Genomic DNA, 20,043 nt, shown 5'->3' on the forward strand with positions numbered 1-20,043 from the left:
GTGAGTCATATTTGGATTTGAACCAATCAAAAAAGAATCTCGGGGCGCCTGGGTGGCTCAGTCGGTTAAGCCTCCAACTTTGGCTCAGGTCATGATGTCACGGTTCATGGGTCCGAGCCCCAAATCAGGCTCTGTGCTGACATCTCAGAGCCTGGAGCCTGCTTCAAATTCTGTGTCTCCCTCTCTCTCTGCCCCTCCCCCACTCGTGCTTGGTCTCTCTCTCTCTCTCTCTCTCTCTCTCTCAAAAATAAATAAACATTAAAAAAAAGAATCTCAAAATCAATCTTTTTTAAAAAAAATTTATTTATTTTTGAGAGAGAGAGAATAAGCTGGGGAGGGGCAGAGAAAGAGGGAGGGAGGGAGGGAGAGAGGGAGGGAGAGAGGGGGAGAGAGAGAGAGAGAGAGAGAGAGAGAGAGAGAATCCCAAGCAGGCTCTGCGCTGTCAGCACAGAGCCCCATGTGGGGCTCGATCTCATGATCCATGACCTGAGCTGAAATCAAGAGTCAGACACTTAACCAACTCCTCAGCCACCCAGGTGCCCCTGGAAATCAATCTTGAATACTGTGCTTCTCTGTTGGAGAGCGGAGTTCAAACCTTCCCTGCGGGCTCTCCACCAAGGCTGAAAGGAACAGTTGGTTGTGTAGCAACGGTTCTGCTAGGTGCTGAGCAGTAGGAGTGAGGGGTAATCCTGCAAATGCTATTGGTTGAGCTGCATTCTCCATTGCTGAGACAGTATTGAAACTGGCCCTCCCAGTCTGAGGTGTACTTTCTTTCCACTGAGGAAGGAGAACCCTGTGGCAGTTGCAGACTAAGTAGCAGAGGTGGTAGCAGAGCCAAAATCAAAAGGCTGGATGCTGTCACCCAGTGTGAAGGGACACTGCTTGTTAAAGACTTAGTAAGAGTGCTGGTACCCAGCCCCAAAGCCCCTATAATCACTTGCAGGTTGTTGAAAGCAGGTGTTGCCCAGGTTTAATTTTGGTGCATTTACTCTAAACAGAAAAAGGGAAAAAAATCACATAATAATTCTCTGGCACATTAAATGGTAGCTAGATAACATAGCTCCTGTCAAATTAGGTTTTAAGTATGAACAGTTTACGAGATTTTGTTCTATACGTTTTCATCTCACTACAGAAGGAAAGATAACCAAATATTACAAGTTATTACATAACTAACAGAATTGAGGAGAATTCTAGAGAGAATACCCCAGCTTTCATTGGACCACCACATGCTACTGAAAGAAATGGCTGGATCCATCTGGATTGACATAGAAAAGGCACTAAAAGAATGCTCCCTTTAAAATTTTGAAATGCAGGAGGAAAGAATGTATAACCAAGGTCATTACAATGATCAATAGATAAAGAGAGAGAGAGAGTTAATAAGCAAGTAGCCTAATTACAAGATGATATATGTCCAAAACTCAGTGACTACCCCTCCTATGGCTCACATAAAATGAAGGGAAATCACAGATCAGAATTCAATGTGCCTTGTACCTTAAAATCTCAGATGGCTTCAATTTATAAGACTATCTTGGGAATGAGTGGCAGAATTCCAAATAGTTGACTTAGAAATGCCATACCATTTGTTTAGCCTTTCCATACTCTAAATGGAAAGTTTGTCTTTGAGAGATAATTGCCTGTGTAGCCACTAAAAGAATCAAACAGTATTGCTCTTACCCTACAGAAAACTCAGTTCCTTCTGGCGCAGAAGTTGATAAAATGGTATACCAAAGCTGAATCCTTTAGTCTGTGGAGCTGGAGCTGCGTTGCTGAATGAGAACAGGCCAGTAGAAGATGTCCTTATTTATAACTGTTTGGGATGGAGTCCCAAACTTAAACCCTCTTGGACCAGGTGTAGAGAAAGTAAACCCTGTAGCTGAAGTAGTGGCTATTATCTGCAGAGTCTAAGGTGAACATACCTATACAGGTACCGGTTCCTCCAGAATTAAATAAACCCACTTCTGACTCCAAACCCTATATGGAGGTAAGAGAGGAATGGAAGAAAACCAACTTCAGAGATCTCAATGAGACCTTCAAGTCAAGATGGTGGATAGAAGCCACACTGGAATCACTCTCACATACTCCAAACTCCTAGAAATATCAGTTAAAAGGTACTTCATAAAAACACTTTCAAAAGTACAAAGCAGACTTTTTGAAGGAAGAAGGCAATTTTTCAGGTGCCAGAAAGAGAAGGAGTTCTTTTCTATAAGCAGAAGCTGAAGCTGCTTCATTAGCCCAAGGGGGAGACCTGAATGATATATGTGCCTTAACAGCTGGAAATATGCTGGATTATGGGTATGATCTGGGGCCACCAGGGTAAGGCTCCCCAATCAAAAGAGGCCTAATGAAGCTTCAATCTGGGAAAGAGATTTAAGGAAATGGAAAAGGTGATGGAAACATGCAGAAACCCCAAGCAGGTAAAGAAGATATCCATAGATGGCTTAAATTCAATTCGCCTTTATGGAGTAGAAACTTTAAGCTAAAATGCTAACATAAAAACTGATTAGGAGTTCATGAAACCTTCAGGATCCAAGTAGGTGCTCATGACCTCAGGAAAGAGGTGTCCCCACTTCCTAGGTCACATAGGGTCAGAAAAAGCCCCCAGAAAATTAACTCCTAGACAAGAATTATAAAACATCCAAGAAAGCAGTCTACAGACCTGAAAAAATGACAGAATTGTCATTCAAGGAATTAGAGATAATAAAGAAATATGAATGCCACATTAAAATATGTGTTTAATATGTTTAAAGAGCTCAAGAAAGAAATAATATCCATAAAACAAACAAGTAAATGTGAAAAAGAACCAAGGAGAATCTAAGAAATGGTTATCACTATTAGAAATTAAAAGGCTCCTCAAAGTATGGAAAGAGCCCAAATGTCCATCAATGGATGAATAAAGAAGATGTAGTATATAAATATATATTACTCAGCAATCAAAAAGAATGAAATCTTGCCATTCGCAACTACATGGATGGAACTAGAGGGTATTATGCTAAGCAAAATTAGTCAGAGAAAGACAAATATCATATGACTTCGTTCATATGAGGGCTTTAAGATACAAAACAGATGAACATAGGGAAGGCAAGCAAAAATAATATAAAAACAGGGAGGGGGACAAAAACATATGAGACTCTTAAATATGGAGAACAGAGGGTTACTGGAGGGGTTTGGGAGGGGGGATGGGATAAATGGTAAGGGGCATTAAGGAATCTACTCCTGAAATCATTATTGCACTATATGTTAACTAACTTGGATGTAAATTAAAAAAATAAATTAAATAAAAATTTAAAAAAATAATAAAAGAAATTTAAAAAGAAATTAAAAGGCTCCAGAGATAAGACTAGACCCAATTGACAAGAAAAAAAAATCAATGAACTGGAAGAGAGAACAGAAGATATCCGCTAGAATACAGGGAGGATAAAGTGATGGGAAAGAAGAGAGAAATTAGGAGATAAAACAAAAGAAAAGCTTCAATATATATCCAGAAGGAATATCAGAAGAAGAAAATAAAACGGCAGAGACAATACTCAAAGTTAATAAAGGAGTTTGCTAGAAATGAAGAACAATGTGAAAGGGCGGGCCTACGCTGGCCGACTCCATCTTGTTCTGTGTCCTTCACCTTGACCACACTTCCTCCCCTTGAGTAACCTCCCCCCCCCCCCACCTGCCTAACAGGACTCGGACCCTTCCCCAGCCAATCGGCTGAGGCCATAGCCATTACCTCACCAACTGCCCCTAGGCCCCAATAAAACCTTTGTCCTTTTGAAACTCTCTCTCTCCCCGCTTAGTCGGTATCTCAACGCTGTGTCAGTGCAGGTAGGGGATTGAGCTCGAGCTAGCTCGAATAAAGGCTCTTTTGCTTTTACATCCGACTCAGCTCCCTAGTGGTCTTTGGGGATCACGAATTCTGGGCATAACAAATGAGTCCTCAGATTAAAAATTGCAAGCAGGCAACCCCTCCCCACCACACACACACACACACACACACACACACTATACAATATATTCAAACACTAGAATATTAAATACAGAGGGAAAAAAATCTGAACATTGCCAGAGAGAAAAAAACAGATTTATCTTGTAAGGAGTAACAACCAAGGTGACAGAAAGCTCTTCATTAGCAACAATAAACGCTAGACGACGATAGAATATTTTTAAAGTGTTAAGGGAAAAATCATTGTGTACTTATAATTCTACCCAAGTCAAGATTTATAAAATGGGATGTGTCTAAAGATCAGTTTTTAAACAATAGCTCTGAAATGCAATTCTATGAAATCAGTTTCAAGAAATATTTCATCAAAGTTAAGAACCCCATTACTTTATGCACCAGTAAGAAAAAAAAAGGCCAACCTGTCACAATTCCTTCTTATCACTTAAAGTTTTTTATACTTTTTGAAAGAGCTCTTTTCAATGTAGACAGATTTTAATCAAACACGCATATCTTAAGAAAAAACTATTCAGAATCCAATTTTCAACTCAAATTTTTTGATGTCTTCTGTGCCACCAGGAACACTGTTGATGCAGTATCAAAACCATGGTGATAGCAATGAGTTTTTGGCCAACATTTATGATATTATCATATACCTTCACATGATAAATATATAATATATAACCATATATTATATGATATACAATAATATGCAACTATAATATAGTTTACAGTAACATAACACTTAAAACCTCAGGAGAATGGTACCCTTGGGAATGTAAGAGTAAATACAGCAAAAGAACTCATTAAGAGAACTAAAAGCCATTTAGCTACATGCTTTCAAGTCAGCTTTGCAAATGTGTAGACTAGTGTCCTTTTGTCTCTCATTTCAGCATAATTAATAACTAGAGTCAGTTAACCATCTCCACCATTCTCTCCCCACAACCACTGGTTTCTAGGAGTTAAAGGACATGCCCCGTTGTCTCAAGGTTTGCACCCAAGCCACCCGTTATGCAAATTTTGATCCTAGATATTCTGAAATTACATGTGCATACAGGAACAACTATGATATCACAACTGCCACATGGCCAAAGGGGATTATAAAACACCATCATCTGTTAAGTAAGACTCATTTCAATTTCAAAGATGTTAAACTATGAAAAATTGAACTTCTTACAATTGACGAAATATGGTTATCTTGAGTAGTATTAGTGTCATAGATATCTTGAGTAGTATTAGTGTCGTAGATATAAGTGAACATCTACCCACAGGTAATTCTGGAGAACAGTATTTGTCTGAATGTGTTGGTTATGACATGCTTATTTTTTGTAATGTTTATTTATTTATTTGTTTTGAAAAAGAGAGCATGCATGTGAGAGCAGGGGAAGGGCAGAGAGAAAGACAGAATCCCAAGCAGGCTCCATGCTCAGCACAGAGCCAGACACGGGGCTCAATCTCACAAACCATGAGATCATGACCTGAACTGAAATAGACACTCAACCAACTGAGCCACCCAGGTGCCCCTTACATGCTTATTCTTAAGTCATATACACATCTTAAAACTTTTTAAATGTAAGCCCCAAATGGTAATTTCAAGTGTAATTCAGTCCAAGAAGGCACAGAAAGAAAGGCTTATTAGAGTTTTTGCTGTACTCTTACATTCCCAAGGGTACCACTCTCCTGGGGTTTTAAGTGCTATGTTATAAACTATATTATAAAAATATATTACTGTTACACGATATATAGTTATATGTATTATATATTTATGATATGTAATTATATGATAATAAATATGTATGATAGGTAATTATATAATATTATAAATGTTGACAGAAAATTTCATTGCTTTCAAACCATGGTTTTGAGACTGTAATAGAAATTAACACTTTCAGATTTAGGTATTGTCATCAATGTCACACTGCAGGCTAAAGGAGTCTTTTGTGGTAGTTATCAAAAGGTGGAACGTTTTTTCCTATCCTCTTGTATTTGTGAGCTTTCTACTCTTTTGGAAGTAATTTAAGAATTTCCCTGTTAAATGTAGCATGTACCTTTGAATTTTTCCTAACTCAGAAATTTCAGAAACAAAACAAAGCAAAAATCACATTTAGACTAAAAATGCATTTTTTGTCACTAAGAATTTGGCATTAAAGATTCTCTCCCCTCCATCTCATTTAGATAGTAAATCTTTCATATTCTTACACTTTTTCATTTTTCAATCTATTTTCCTTAGCCATTTTCTGATAAAGGTGTTTAAAAACTCTCCCCTATTGTTAGGGATTGTCAATTTCTCTTCATAATCCCATTGCTTTTTGTTTTACATATTTCAACACTACATTGTTATGGGCATAGGTTCATGGTTGATAGTCTCTTGGAGCCTTTTCTTCCTTTCATCACTGTGAAATGTCTATTACTAAATTGTCTTTAAAAATGTTTTGTCTGCCATTAATGTTGCCTCACAATTTTTCTTTTGTTGGTATTTGCCTGGTGCGTATCTTGTTCCATACCTTTGTTTTCAACCTTTCTGAGACCTTTTAAGTATGGGTTTTATAAATAGCAAAGCTGAAAATTTTTAAATCCAATCTAAAAGTCTCTTACTGAGTGAGCTTAATTTATTTGCATTTATTGTAACTACTCACCTAGACTTATTTCTTCCATCTTATTTTGTTTTTTTTATTTGCTACGGTATACATATCTTTTATCTCTGTCCACATATTTAGATTGATGGAATTTTCTTTATTCCTTTTATTTTTCCCATGCTTGGAAGTTGCATATTCTATTATGCAACTTTTTATTCTATTCTTTTTATTCTATTTGTATGGGCTTCTTTTTTTAAATGTTTTTATTTATTTTTGAGACAGAGAGACAGACAGAGTGTGAGCTGGGGGGGGGGGGGGGGGAGCAAAGAGAGAGGGAGACACAGAATCTGAAGAAGGCTCCAGGCTCGGAGCTGTCAGCACAGAGCCCGACGTGAGGCTCGAACCCATGAACATCATGACCTGAGCCAAATTCAGACGCTTAACTGACTGAACCACCCAGGTGCCCCTGTATGGATTTCTTTTCTTGAATTCTTTCTTTTAACATACAGACTTAAATTCACGTTTCTTCTAAAACAGTCTGAAAGTAATCAGTGTTCCCAATCCTTTTTAACAAACAGGATCTTAGCTAGCACACTTCAGCTTCCCTATGTATATATCATTGCTTTATTAAAAAATGGAAAACAAGTCTGTACTCCCTATACGTGGCTTTAAGTAGGGATATCTGTCTCTGTCATTGATGAGTTCCTCAAGCCAAACTCTATTTCTCTTCATCCACACTGCCTGTTTATAGGAGCTGAAAGTTGACAAAACTACAGTTTATGTTGAGCCCAGCTTTTTTTTTTTTTTTAAATCCTGGATGTCTTAATGCAAGCACAATGTTCAAAGAAAGAAATACTGGATGGTAAAATATTTCTGCAAAAAAACCCATTAGGCCCAAAGAAATCATCAGAGCTCACTGAAAAGGTTCTTAGAAATGGGAAGACACTCCCTGCCTGTCAGTCCGATCTAAATGGGGCTTACTGATTTATGCAACAACTGGATAGAAAGAAAACTATGCAGTGAGTGCTGCTGCCCATCAGACTATGCTAGTTACTTAAATGCACTGGAACCTCAGTTTCCTCACCTCTACAATTCAGACAGTTCCACTAAATGAGTAACCAATTTTTTTATTTTAAAAAATGTTTTATTTATTTGTTTTTATGAGAGAGAGAGGGCAGGGGTGGGACAGAGAGAGAGAGACATAGGCACAGAGAGAGAACCTCAAGCAGGCTCCACACTGTCAGCACGGAGCCTGATGCAGGGCTGTAACCCACAAACCTCATGATCCCAGCAGAAATCAAGAGTCGGACGCTTAACTGACTGAGCCTCCCAGGTGCCCCACCAAAATAATTTTTAACCAATAAGTTTATAAACGGCTCTCCAAATATATTACCTTGTCTGATTTAATTTAATGTAAAGTGCTATATAAAAGCTTTCCAATATATAATGCTGGGGTTCTCCTCACTGTCAGTGAGGGATCAGCAAATCAGAGATATCAGCACTCTTGGAGCTGGCCCTGAGACTGAACATAAATTGCATTTCAAATTAGAATTCAAAAATAATTACTACACATCTATCTAATTTATCAGCATGAAAATTATCTTCTCTGTGTACTACCTATCATCATTTATTGATCCTAGGAGTGTTCTGGGTAATAGGAAAACCGAATGGAGATCAACAAATTATGGTAGGTCATTTCAGGACACATCTTTACCACTCAAGTTCTTGAGTCTCTTATGTAATATAAAGAGGCAAAGATAAAAGATAGCATTTATTGAATCTGAAACTCCTTATCTTCTCATTAACTACAACAAATCATAAAGAAACTTGATCTCCGTTGTATAGTTGAGGAAACCAAGGCTCTGAAAATACTAAATCACTTTCCCAAGGCCAAGCAACTAGTAAGTGAAGGAAATGGACACAATACTTCATTTTAATATTAGCGTAAGGAACACAATATTAGAAAGAGAAGTCTGTATCTCAAATGGCAGAAACAAAATAAGTTCGAGTACCTATAATAAACCATTTCAGCATAAATGTTTAGAGGCTCTGTCTTATAAAGTATAAATGATTTGGGGGGATCACTCATGCTATTACTCCCTGATATTACTTTGAGAAATGATTGTCAAGTGGTGATGAGCACAGAAGCTCAGCCATGTAATTTGTTAAAAATGTTTCCTTTCTTCTTTGAAGCAAATAGACTATTCTCTCTTGCAGGCAACACTCCCCCTAAACTGCTTAGTTACCTGAGAGCCATCAAGCTCCACTAATTCACTTCACTGTCTCAAGAACATCATGACTAAATGATATGGCATGATTAGTCATGTTATAAAACCATCTTCATAAATAGCAACTTTTGATAATATATATGATTCTTTAATATATCATTAATTATCGGGATGCCTGGGCGGCTCAGTTGGTTAAGCATCCGACTTCGGCTCAGGGCTCAGGTCATGACCCCGTGTTCTGTGAGTTTGAGCTCCGCCTCAGCCTCTGTGCTGACAGCTCAGAGCCTGGAGCCTGCTTGGGATTCTGTGTCTCTCTCTGCCCCTCCCCCACTCATGCTCTCTCCCTCTCTCTCTCTCTAAAATAACCATTATATATATATTATTAATATCATAATATTATATATATATATCATTAATTATCAAACTAAGGAGAGAGGCAGAAAAGCAAAGGAAAAGTACAAATTCACTGAAGAAACCCCTTGTTCCACCAAGAGAGCCTTCCAGAAAGCAGAAAAATGTAAGCTTCAAAAGTAGGATCCTTATTTGCCACTGATAATTATGGATGCCAACTCTAGAGGTAGAAACTGGATTTTAATGCTTTATTTGAAGTGCTTGAGTCCCAGAAGAGAAATGGATAGGGAGAGGTGAAATTAGTCCAGCCATTTTTAAGGGAAATAGGAAGGGATCAATCTTGTAATGATGATCATTTTATTTTATGCCACAATAAATACGGAGCTACTGGAAATGGTACATTAGCTGGGAGTTCATATTAAACATCTTAAGCAGTATAACTTACCGATTATCTTTCACATTAACTTCTTTTCTCCTCCTTCATCCAATAACATATCAAAGCTATGATGTCAGAATCGTATTTTGAGAGCTTTTAGAAAGTTTTTTTAATCCCCAAATTAAGACCAATTTTCCAAATATTAAAAGTGTGACATTGTGGAGGCCTGCAATTTGCCAGCAAACAGGTTTCATTGTCAGTAAATGCCTAGAGCAGTTACAAAATTGGAAAAGGGAAAACCAAGGGTGGGACCAAAGGGGAGGGTGGGCCAAACGACTCAGAGAGGGAGAAACATGGAAGCCCTTAGAAGGACCCAAGAGTGAGCAGGGCGTGTGTGTGCGCAGTAGGGGGCCTCATGAGAGGGCAGACAGGGAGGGCAGAGACCCAAAGGGAAGGCATGGCTAATCGGAAACTGGGCAGAGGGACCAAGAAGGCCAGAGAGGGGTTGGGGGATTGGGAAATGGGGGAAGATCAGGGTTATGGGGAGGGGGGAAGAGAAAGAGAAGAGAGTACTTGAGAGAAGTAGTCAAAGAAAGAAAGGAGGAATGGCATTCAAATACAAAAAAAAAAAAAAGCCTCAAAGGCATACCCACTTTTAGAAGAACCCTCCCCAAAACACTGTAGAAGTATAGCAAAAAACAAACAAACAAATAACCCCCCAGAAACTTCTGAAGCACAGTGTGCATAGAAACCTTAAACATCCAACTCTTGATTTCCACTCAGGTCATGATCTCATGGTTCCAGAGATGGTGCCCCGCATCGTGGCTCTGCACTGCAGGTGCAGAGCCTGCTCAGGATTCTCTCTCCCTCTCTCTCTCTACTCCTCCCCTGCTAGCATGCACTCTCTCTCTCTCAAAAATAAATATGAAAAAAATTTTTGAAAATTAAAAAAACATCTTACACAAGCATGCAAGTAACAGTAGTCATTCAAAAATCTCAAAAACCATCGTTTTGCAAAGAAAAATAGATTTGGCTAATATAGTTTAAGTTTACTTTTAAAAATAAATCTCACTTTTCCCAGTGCTTCACTCCACAAAAAAGGCAATCAAGTACATGCCTTTGAAAAATAAGCATAATTCTTATGTTTGTCATTTTTGACTGTGGTAAAATATGCATAATGTAAAATTTACCATTTTAACCATTTTAAGTATACAATTTGGTGGCATTAAGTATGTTCACAGTGTTGTTCAACTGTCACCACTATCCATTTACAAAACTCTTTCAGTGCCAAACTCTGTACTGGTACTGAACAATAACGCCATGTTCCCCACTCCCCTGGCCCCTGGTAACCTCTATTTTACTTTCTGTCTCTATGAATTTGCCAACTCTGGGAACTTCATATTACTTGAATCATACAGTATTTACATGATTAATATGAATATTTGTACACTTGAAACAACCTAAATGTCCAGCAACAATAGGGAAATGGAGATTTTTTAAAGTGGCACAGTTATAGGACGGAATACAGCAATAAAAGATAGCTAACTTTATCTATATTTAGCAATTTGGAAAAATCTCAAAAACAATGGTGACCCAAAAATGTTGCGGAAGAGTTAAGTACAGCACACCATTTCTGTAAATGTTAAAGGACATACAAAATCATATTACAAATCATTTACGGCCATCCACATGTGAATGCATTTAAAAATATAGATTGGGAGGGGCGCCTGGGTGCCTCAGTCAGTTAAGCGTCCAACTTCAGCTCGGGTCATGATCTCGTGGTCCATGAGTTCCAGCCCTGTGTCGGCTCTGTGCTAACAGCTCAGAGCGTGAAGCCTGCCTCAGATTTTGTCTCCCTCTCTCTCTGCCCCTCCCCCACTCATGCTCTGTCTCTCTCTGTCTCTCAAAAATGAATAAATGTTCAAAAATAAAAATAAAAAATAAATTAAAAATATAGATTGGGAAAATATACAACAACTTCAGAAGAACAATTATCTCTGGGATGGGAAGGAAAGGAGACTGGGAAGGGGTACAAAGAATTAGCTATAATGTTTTAGTTCTTTAAAAAACAATACCTAAAGAAAATATGGCAAAATGTTAACAACTGTCAAATCTTTCATAGGTACGTGGATGATGGTGTAGAATAGTCTCTGTGCTTTTTGTTCGAAATATTTTATCACTTCATAAAGAGGGACTAGTTAGTGTTTTAGAATGACAGAAAATAAGACAATATGTGTTCTTTGAAAAGGGAGATGTGCTAATAAAGGCCAATTATAGCTTTTATTCTCCCAGTCAACTTAATTGGACCTTTTATAAAAAAGTTTTTAATTACAAATGAATACACACTCATATAATCTTTGGAAAAGATATTCATAAAGAAAGCTAATCAGCATGAGTGTTATTATGGCACTTGAATCTGCCAGGATTCATGTATCTTTTAAAGTAAATCATTTTGAAAATGTCTATACTCATTACTTAAAAAATACACATCCCGTCTAATTCATATGTACAATAGATATCATGGTTGATCACTGCTTCTCTAGCGACAAAAACCTACATGGGTAAATTCATACATCTAAAGTGGGGAGTGGCAAACACTAGCATCTCAGGTCCAGATCCCTGGCCTTCCTGTTAAGATTCCCCTTGAGTTTCATGTAAGGTACAAGTTATATAAATGATTTCAAATAACCCAAATTTTACAGTGTTATTGATAGCATGAAATTACTGGAAATAATTTTCTGTTGTTGGGTTAGGCTGAATAAATTATAGCCATCTCAGTCTATGGACCATTAGGATGCTATTACTAATAAAAATTTGAAAACTATCAACCACATAGAACAAATTCCCAGAATAATATTAAATAAAAGGAACAAAACTTATACAAGCAAGGATTAAAATTATTTAAAAATATGGGTACATATGAATAAAATAGGAGGGGAACAGAAATAGCAGTTATATTTTTGGTAGTAGATTTGAGGGAGATTTTTCACCTTTAATTTCTTTTAATGCTGGCTGAATAAATTACTTAACTAGTTAGTGTTTTAAAACAGTTGTTCTATATACTACAAGAGAAATATGCTAAACTAAATCCCTTTTTCATACCTATAACCCACAAAATCTTTTAGGTGTATTTTTTATTTTTTTAGATCTCTCAAGTTTCCTTTCATTAAAACCAAGCCAGCAGTCAAAAGCCAGAAATTCTGTTGCCTCTGCAAGTCAGAGAAGCTCTCTTCCTGTTTCAACTTCTGCCTCTAGATCTGACCTGCTATCAAGAATATTAGACTTCATCAAGTGACTTTATCTCTGAGATCCACTTACTTACAATGTGATCCTGGGATAATCATTGAAATGCTCTAATGTTTGTGTTCTTCTATCCCTAAATTTCTGTATTTACAAAATTCTCCAGGGAAGCCAAGTACTCACGGATTCATCTCAGATCTAGGGCTCATCCCCTACTTTCCTACCTCCTCAACCCTGGGGAAAACAGTGCTTAACATTGGATTCCACCTTGCCAGGGGCAGGCCAAACCTTGAAGAGGCGATTAAATCCCCAAAGATAAATAGCCTTTGCTCCTCAAGAAGTAAACTATGGTTTACTGAATCCTTGTGCATCTGGCACTAAACCAGGTACTTCAAAAATGTTACTCGAACCACCTTCCCCTACCACAGACACACAGAACCAAATCCTGGAGCCAGGGAAATCAGCATCTGCGATTTAGGGGCCAAGGACAGACGGCCCTAAGATGGGCCACTTTGGTATGTAGATTATGCTGGTCTGAAAACAAAAGCCCAAAGACTCAGGAAGAAGCTGACTCCCCACCCCTCCTCCCTGCCCTCAGCAACAGCTGCCTGAAAGATTTTAGATGAAGGACCTGCTCCAGGAAGAGAGCTATCACGACAGATAACTACATTATTAACATGAACTAGGTATAGTAGACAGGAAGGAACCAAGCAAAGCCTGTTTGATTAAAGTCCTAAGTCCTACAGTTGCTGAATGGCCCAGCAAACATATGTTTACCAAACATTTACTCTTTTTCATCTTCCTGTGAGTTGTGTTCCTTCCCTTTGAAGTCCCAGACCCTTATCCCCCTTTTCTCCTTAGTTCAGGATGACATAGACTTCATTTTGCTTGTACTCCACATTAAAAAAAATACATAATGGAGACTATCAGAGTAAACTACAGGTAGTAAGTCTGGAATTTCATGTCTATAGATTCCCCTTATGTACGAAATTAAATTTGATTTTTTCCTGTTAATCGGTCTCATGTCAATTCAATTCTTAGTCCAGCCAGAATTCTGAGGGACAGAGAAAAATTTTCTTTTGCCCCAACAGTGACAAACATCCTGTGTGATTCCTAAACACACACAAGTTTGAAAACCAAAGATCGAAGTTTTTCAAACTGAGTGAGGATTCATTACTGGCTTGTACTCCACATTAAAAAAAAATACATAATGGAGACTATCAGAGTAAACTGCATGTAGTAAGTATTGTTTTTGTGAAATGGTTGTCAATTATATATTGGATATGTATATACTGGGCCACAATATAAATTTTATTTCTGTGAGTCACAGCAAAAAGGTCTGAAAAGTACTAGCTAGGCATTACCGACTTAGAATAATGCACAATGAGGAAAATAGAAAAAAAGCAATCAAGAGACAGCATAGCATATAGCTACACTCCACAAGTTATCTATCTAGAGAAATAACAAAATTTAAGACATTTGTAGTCATAAGGGATATTGTGGTATAATTAATTTGGCCAAAAAGTCAGTAACTTTACTTTTAGCCAATAACTTAAATATTATACTTCCATTTTGTTTGTTTGTTTACTGTGGTAATATAACAAGGAGAATGGAAAAATTATTCAAGTTTCACTTCACCAGATAGGGAGGAAGCTAGAAAAATATGAGAGCCAAAGAAGGAAAGAAATTTAGCTAATTCATTAATCGAATTCCAATCCCTGGATAACCAAAAGTAACAACCATCCATGAAAGCCATCCTATCTTTCCTTGCTTACAACACTCAAATAATGTATTAGGGGCCCCACTACCAAACACAACTAACCAGTTGAGAACATTCCAAATGTATATTAAGCCACCCCCCTTTTGCTTAAAACCAATCCACGGGAAACTAGGGTCACAACTGCACGTCTACGTGAAGTGAAGACACGCAGATTGCCAAGCAGTGGCAAGCGGGCGGCGTGCCTGCATTTCTCCACTCCAAGGCGGGAAAAAGCAGGGGACCAGGTCCCCTGTGTCACTGGGAGCGGGAGCAAGGTGTAGCAGGGATGCTCACCCCAGGGGTTCAGGCCCAGAAGTCATGCCCACAGCAAAGGAAAAGAAACGCGATCCCACCTTACACACAAAACACACCACCCCCAGCGCACACACACGTTCTGAGCCAAGGAAAAGAACCGTGATCGCACCCCCACCCCCAAACACACACGGAGTCGATGAAAAGCGCGCTCCCACCCTACACGGCCCCTCCCCACACACCACACAAGCCGAGCTAAGGAAAAGAAGCGCGGTACCACCTTACCTGCGCTCACGCGAGTACACACACACACACACACATGCTGAGCCTGAACGAACCACAACCTGTGTCTCTGTCGCGGGGCGGGGAGGGGGCGTGGGGAGCGCGTGGAGAGCTGCAGCAAAACCTTCTCAACCCCCCGGGGCCACCGAGCCTATGCATCCATTCCCGCTGCCCAGGAGCCGCAGGAGGAGTCGTCCGGTTTGGAATTCACGTGCGGGAAAAGTGTAATGATGAGCGAGCCTGCCGATGCCTGGGACAAACGAAAACCTTGCAAACTTACCTTGGTGGCTGCCGCCGCCGCTCGCCGTCGGGGCTCCCAAAGTAAATGGAAAGGGCCTCCGAGACTGTCTAGCGGCCGGAGAGGCGGAACTGGGCCTACTCGGACCAGGGGAAAAAACCAGCGTCTACCGCGGACCGGTTGCAGCTGGAGTGACGCTAACCGAGACAGACGCTTAACTGGGGTCCACCTAGTTAACTGGAAAGGGCGGCCATTGACCCCGACTGGCACGAGCCCGGATTGGTTGATTCTGGTGTTGTTTCAAAGGAAACTCTTCTCTGATTGGCCAGGAAAGTCAAGCGGGAACCCAGAGGTGGTGGGTGGAGGGGGCAACAAAATTGTTACCTAGGCAACACAGAGACGCAGAGCTTTCCGCAGTCTATTTTCGGAGCCCCGCCAGCTACCCGAAAACTGACCCAGGTGAGGAAACCCGAACCTTAAGAAGGGAAAAGAAAGGGTCCTCAAATGCCCTGGCTATCAGAGAAACTGGGGAGAACTCTGGAGTACTTACCACCCTGAGAGATACCCAGAAAAGCCACAAATTCCAAATAGAACAGACCTTTTCCCTAAATTCCCCCGCCCTAGACACTAGAAGCAGGAGGCGGCTTTAAACAACTCGGTCTATCAGGATGTGAGTGAGAGATGGGGCCAGTTTACCATACAGGGAATGGATGCTGTTCAACTGTCTGAAAGCCAAAATGAGCAAGTGAAGGCTTCCCAGTGCCTCTGTCAACTCACCACACTTATGGTTGTAACACTAATTTGAGAGTGAAAACTGTGTCCTTATCGGTAGATCTGGGTGCTCCAAGTTGGAGCCACTGTTCCTTCTGTTTTACATGTACAGACATGGTTTATCCAGAGTGCATTGGTTAGGATATATATATTTTAGGGGGTATAACGCTGTTCAAACGGGGAAAAAGAAGTGGCCCGTGAGCTTGCTACGTAGACAATGGCCTGAGGGTTCCAACGGTCTTGGTCAGATCCGTTGAGGACTGAACAGCGGGCCACACTTAAGTGGGCTAGAGCGTGGTGTGTAAAGACTACCTGTACTTGGCAAGCCTGCTACTCACAAAGGACTGATTGGGAGAGTATTATATATCGTTGGACTATACCTGTCAAAAAGTAAGAAACCGTGTCAAAAAATAAAATCTGATTAAGGGGAGAGAACAGAATTTGACCAGAGGGGTAGGGGTGATTTCTCCTAAGACCTTCCTGTTGTGACAAAGATTCAGAACAGAGACTAATTCCCAAAGAAATTAAGAAAAAGGCCTGTTGATTTAGGGAGAAACTGTCTAAATACTGAAGGAAAATTTGCTGTCTCCTTTTTAGATAAAGGTGGAGTATGAGAATGAGAGAAAAAAATTATTGACAAGTGTATTAAGTTTGTCTAAAATTATAATAGAGGAAGTATTGAATCAAAAGCGTATCATTTATTTTATGAAATATTCCAGGTACTTTCAAAAGTCATCTTCTGCTAAATGTATTTTAAATTTGTAAAAAAAACTCTGTTAAGTCCTCATAGTTATTTATGACTTGGCACATTTTATAGCAGTGAAAGTTTGAGACCTAAAAAAGGAAATAATTCTTGGTATTGTAAAGACAAAGACAAAAATGAATTATTTTTAATAAGCAGGGAATTATTGATGTGTATACTGTAAAAAAAATGTAAAAATTAGCCAGTATATTGTAATTTAATTCAGACATAGGCAGAGATGATGTTTACTTTTGTGTTTTCAGAAGAATTTAACATAAGAATTGCTAAGTATTATGTAAATAAAGTTGCAGAAGAAATGCCAAATTATTTAAGACAGTAAATGGATTTTGTTTTGTTTCGTTTTGTGTTTTTTAAGAGAGTAAATGGCTTTTGAATACTTTGAAATCATTCGGCTAGCAACAGTGCTTTACATAAGGATATGTGTTTACCTGTTAAACAAGTTCCCAAAGGATACTACTTGGTGATTCTTTATTACCCTGGTTTTATTTACTTTACATATTTGAATTAATAAATATTTCCTTTTGAATTGTCTGTAATTCAGAGTTTTCACTAATTTAACCTGGATTTTTCTCCAATTCGTTCAAGTCAAAGAGCCATCCCTGTTGATACTGTGGATGGGGGGAAATAAAGTAGAAGACATGGCCCCAGCCGTCACAAAGAGAGTCTGACTTAATCTCAGGTTACTGATCTTGCTTCAGTGCCATGGGTCTGGAGCAATCCTGGTTGAGTTTTTCTAGTCCCTAACTGGTTTCTATGTTTTGGTAACGAGTTGTTTCTGAAGCGTCTGTCTCTTTAGCTCTTGTGGCTGGTACCAAGAGAGATTCCCCCAATCACACCTTTATGTAGGAAGGCCCTACGGGCTCAAGTTGATGTCCAGAAGATGCTGCCATTGGAGTCAGCCTAGCAATGGAAAGTGAGAGAAATAAAAACAGAGGGCCTAGAAATTTTACTTTCTAATAACCAAATCTCAAGTTGATTTGGCAATATATTTTGTTTTTGATGAAACTACTGCTTACATTTAATTGAAATGTATTATTGGCCTATTTAAGTGACAATGCCAGATTCAGGCAGTGTGGCTCTGGAATTTTTTTTTTTTTTTAATCACTACACTACAAGAGTACTCTAAGCAAAAGGAAAAATACATTCTCAGGTACAAAGGCAGGAGATTATAAGCTATGTTTAATAAGCAGTTCAGTTTTTAACAGAACACATTGCATGTAAGAGAATTAATAGGGAGGGGCAGAAAATTAAATGGGTGTAATATTCTAAAGGATCTTGGTTGCCAGGCTTACGATGAACCTAACATATATCAAATTTACAGGTAAAAGATAGCCTTACAAATAAATAACACTGCACAGTTTGTAAAAAGGCATCTTGCTTTAGTTTTTCCAATGTGATCTGTTTTTGTCAAACTTTAAAGTTTTTAATAGTTTAATTATTCTTAATTTGTTAAACTTCTAAAAAAAATCTAGTAGAATCTTCATTTCCCTTGAATTTAGAATATTTTTTCCAAAAATTCATATCATTGTTTTTCTCTTTTGATACTTTGAACTATTTAGTTATTCACAAAGTACTAGTGATTCCTTTACATCTCAGAATATAATAACAAGCTTGTCTTGATTTATTATCTCGTGTTTGCAGGTTATTATTACAGTTGCTATGGTAAAAATTATTTTTGCTTAAGGGCCAATTTCATTATGCTATCTCTACTCCAATTTGGCTACTTGTGAATCTATGCCATTTTATGCTAGCATAATTTGGATTTAAGAAGTCTAACTCCTAATATGCTTTGGATACATAGAGTGTTACTATCAATTATTGTGAATGATTTGTTGTATACTTGAACATGCATCCCAAGAAGTGGCATCCCCTTTAAAGCAGTCACATTGGGAGTCTATCCACTTGCTGTTGGTATTGCTCGAATTACTTTTGAAAATGCTCTTTCATGATCGCCTTGAGGCCTGTAGCTTACTTATTCTTTTGAACCTCCTCAAAGTACCAAATCTTCATATTTTGAAAGTAGATGTGATACCTAGATACATCTAGAAATCACTTGGAGACAAATCTGATTTTTAATCATAAGGATGCCTATTTTCTTAGTAATACATATGAAGGCAATCCCAAAATATTTTGAGCACTGATAGCATAATTTACATCAGCGTATAACCTTCCAAGGTGACTACTTTGAAATACAACATTCGTATGAATTTAATCATGCTTCATTCAGTATTCATAAACTACTGACTATATGCCAGCTCCAGTTTTCAAGACTCTCGGCTTACAGGTATGGCTTCCCACTGCCCACACTGCCCTGCCTCTCACCAGATGAGAACAAGGCCAGAACTTCTTCCCAACTGGTAGGGATTTAAAATAAATCTGCTTTCCCTAAATCCTGTATCCACCATACCCACTGAATGACAGCCTTGCTTCATAAGGTAGCTGCATAGAGTGACGCAAGAAAGCCTTGGATTCAATGTCTGGTTGTCTTTTCCAGCTGTGATGTTGAACCCTGCCATATTCTGAACCTTTATCCCTAGCTGCCAACTCTCCAATTATCCTCAAGAACCAGATCCTGCCTCCTATACCTCGACCTATGGACCAGGGTTCTGCTTCACCTATATAGACCTCCCTCTAACCATGCTTTTCAACCTTTCTGCCTTGAAACATTGCTCATGTCCCCAGACTCCTTCTGCCATGTCCCTCCCAAGAAGATGAAAATCTATGAATAGCAGTTCTGATTGCTACCTCAGATACTATATTTTGGACTTCTGAATACACTTCTGCATTAGCTTGGCTGGTTCCAGTTTATTCCCCTATCACCAGCTCACCATTGAGCTCTTACAAGCATCATCATCAAGTATCTGTGTGTGCTGGCACCACGTGCCAAACAACAATAATTTTATACAGCTTTTCACATTTTAGAAAACTCTTTCACCTACATTGTATAATAAGGCCATCACAAGTTTGTAAGGTAGGAGATAGAGGAATAATAAAAGTTTCTATTATATTTGTTTTTTTTAAAAGTCTCATTGTGCAATCTCAACTCAAAATACTGTTCATATCATTGCATCTGATATCTGGATCCATTTCCCCTTTTGCTGTCAAAGGTAGAAAATGTGTCAATAAACTTTTTTGCTTTTAGTGTTCAGCAAATATTTAATGAACACATAACCAACTAGAACTTTTGAAATATAAACAGGAGCCTCTTTGTTTAATTTAATATGTGTCAATTATTCATTTCCATAGCAGACTACCAGACCATACTGTGAGAGAAGATTGCTT

General features: G+C 38.7%; 2 protein-coding genes across 4 annotated transcripts in view; one reads left to right on the forward strand and one right to left on the reverse strand.

The window, feature by feature from the left end:
* NUP62CL (nucleoporin 62 C-terminal like) overlaps positions 1-15,457 on the reverse strand; it is an 87,024-nt gene extending 71,567 nt beyond the window's left edge. The window contains exon 1 of one of the 2 annotated variants that reach the window (XM_049644735.1): positions 15,270-15,456. The gene's annotated coding sequence lies outside the window, so the exon portion shown is untranslated. Of the gene's footprint in view, positions 1-15,269 lie in introns of both variants that reach the window. The other variant, XM_049644736.1, reaches the window with a different exon arrangement.
* Positions 15,458-15,605: 148 nt separating this feature from the next.
* Positions 15,606-20,043, forward strand: part of DNAAF6 (dynein axonemal assembly factor 6) — a 46,036-nt gene continuing 41,598 nt past the window's right edge. Inside the window, exon 1 of one of the 2 annotated variants that reach the window (XM_049644739.1) lies at positions 15,606-15,686. The gene's annotated coding sequence lies outside the window, so the exon portion shown is untranslated. Of the gene's footprint in view, positions 15,687-16,012; positions 16,389-20,043 lie in introns of those variants that run through there. The other variant, XM_049644738.1, reaches the window with a different exon arrangement.

This window comes from Panthera uncia, chromosome X (assembly GCF_023721935.1).
Source record: "Panthera uncia isolate 11264 chromosome X, Puncia_PCG_1.0, whole genome shotgun sequence".
NCBI classification, from domain to species: Eukaryota; Metazoa; Chordata; class Mammalia; order Carnivora; family Felidae; genus Panthera; species Panthera uncia.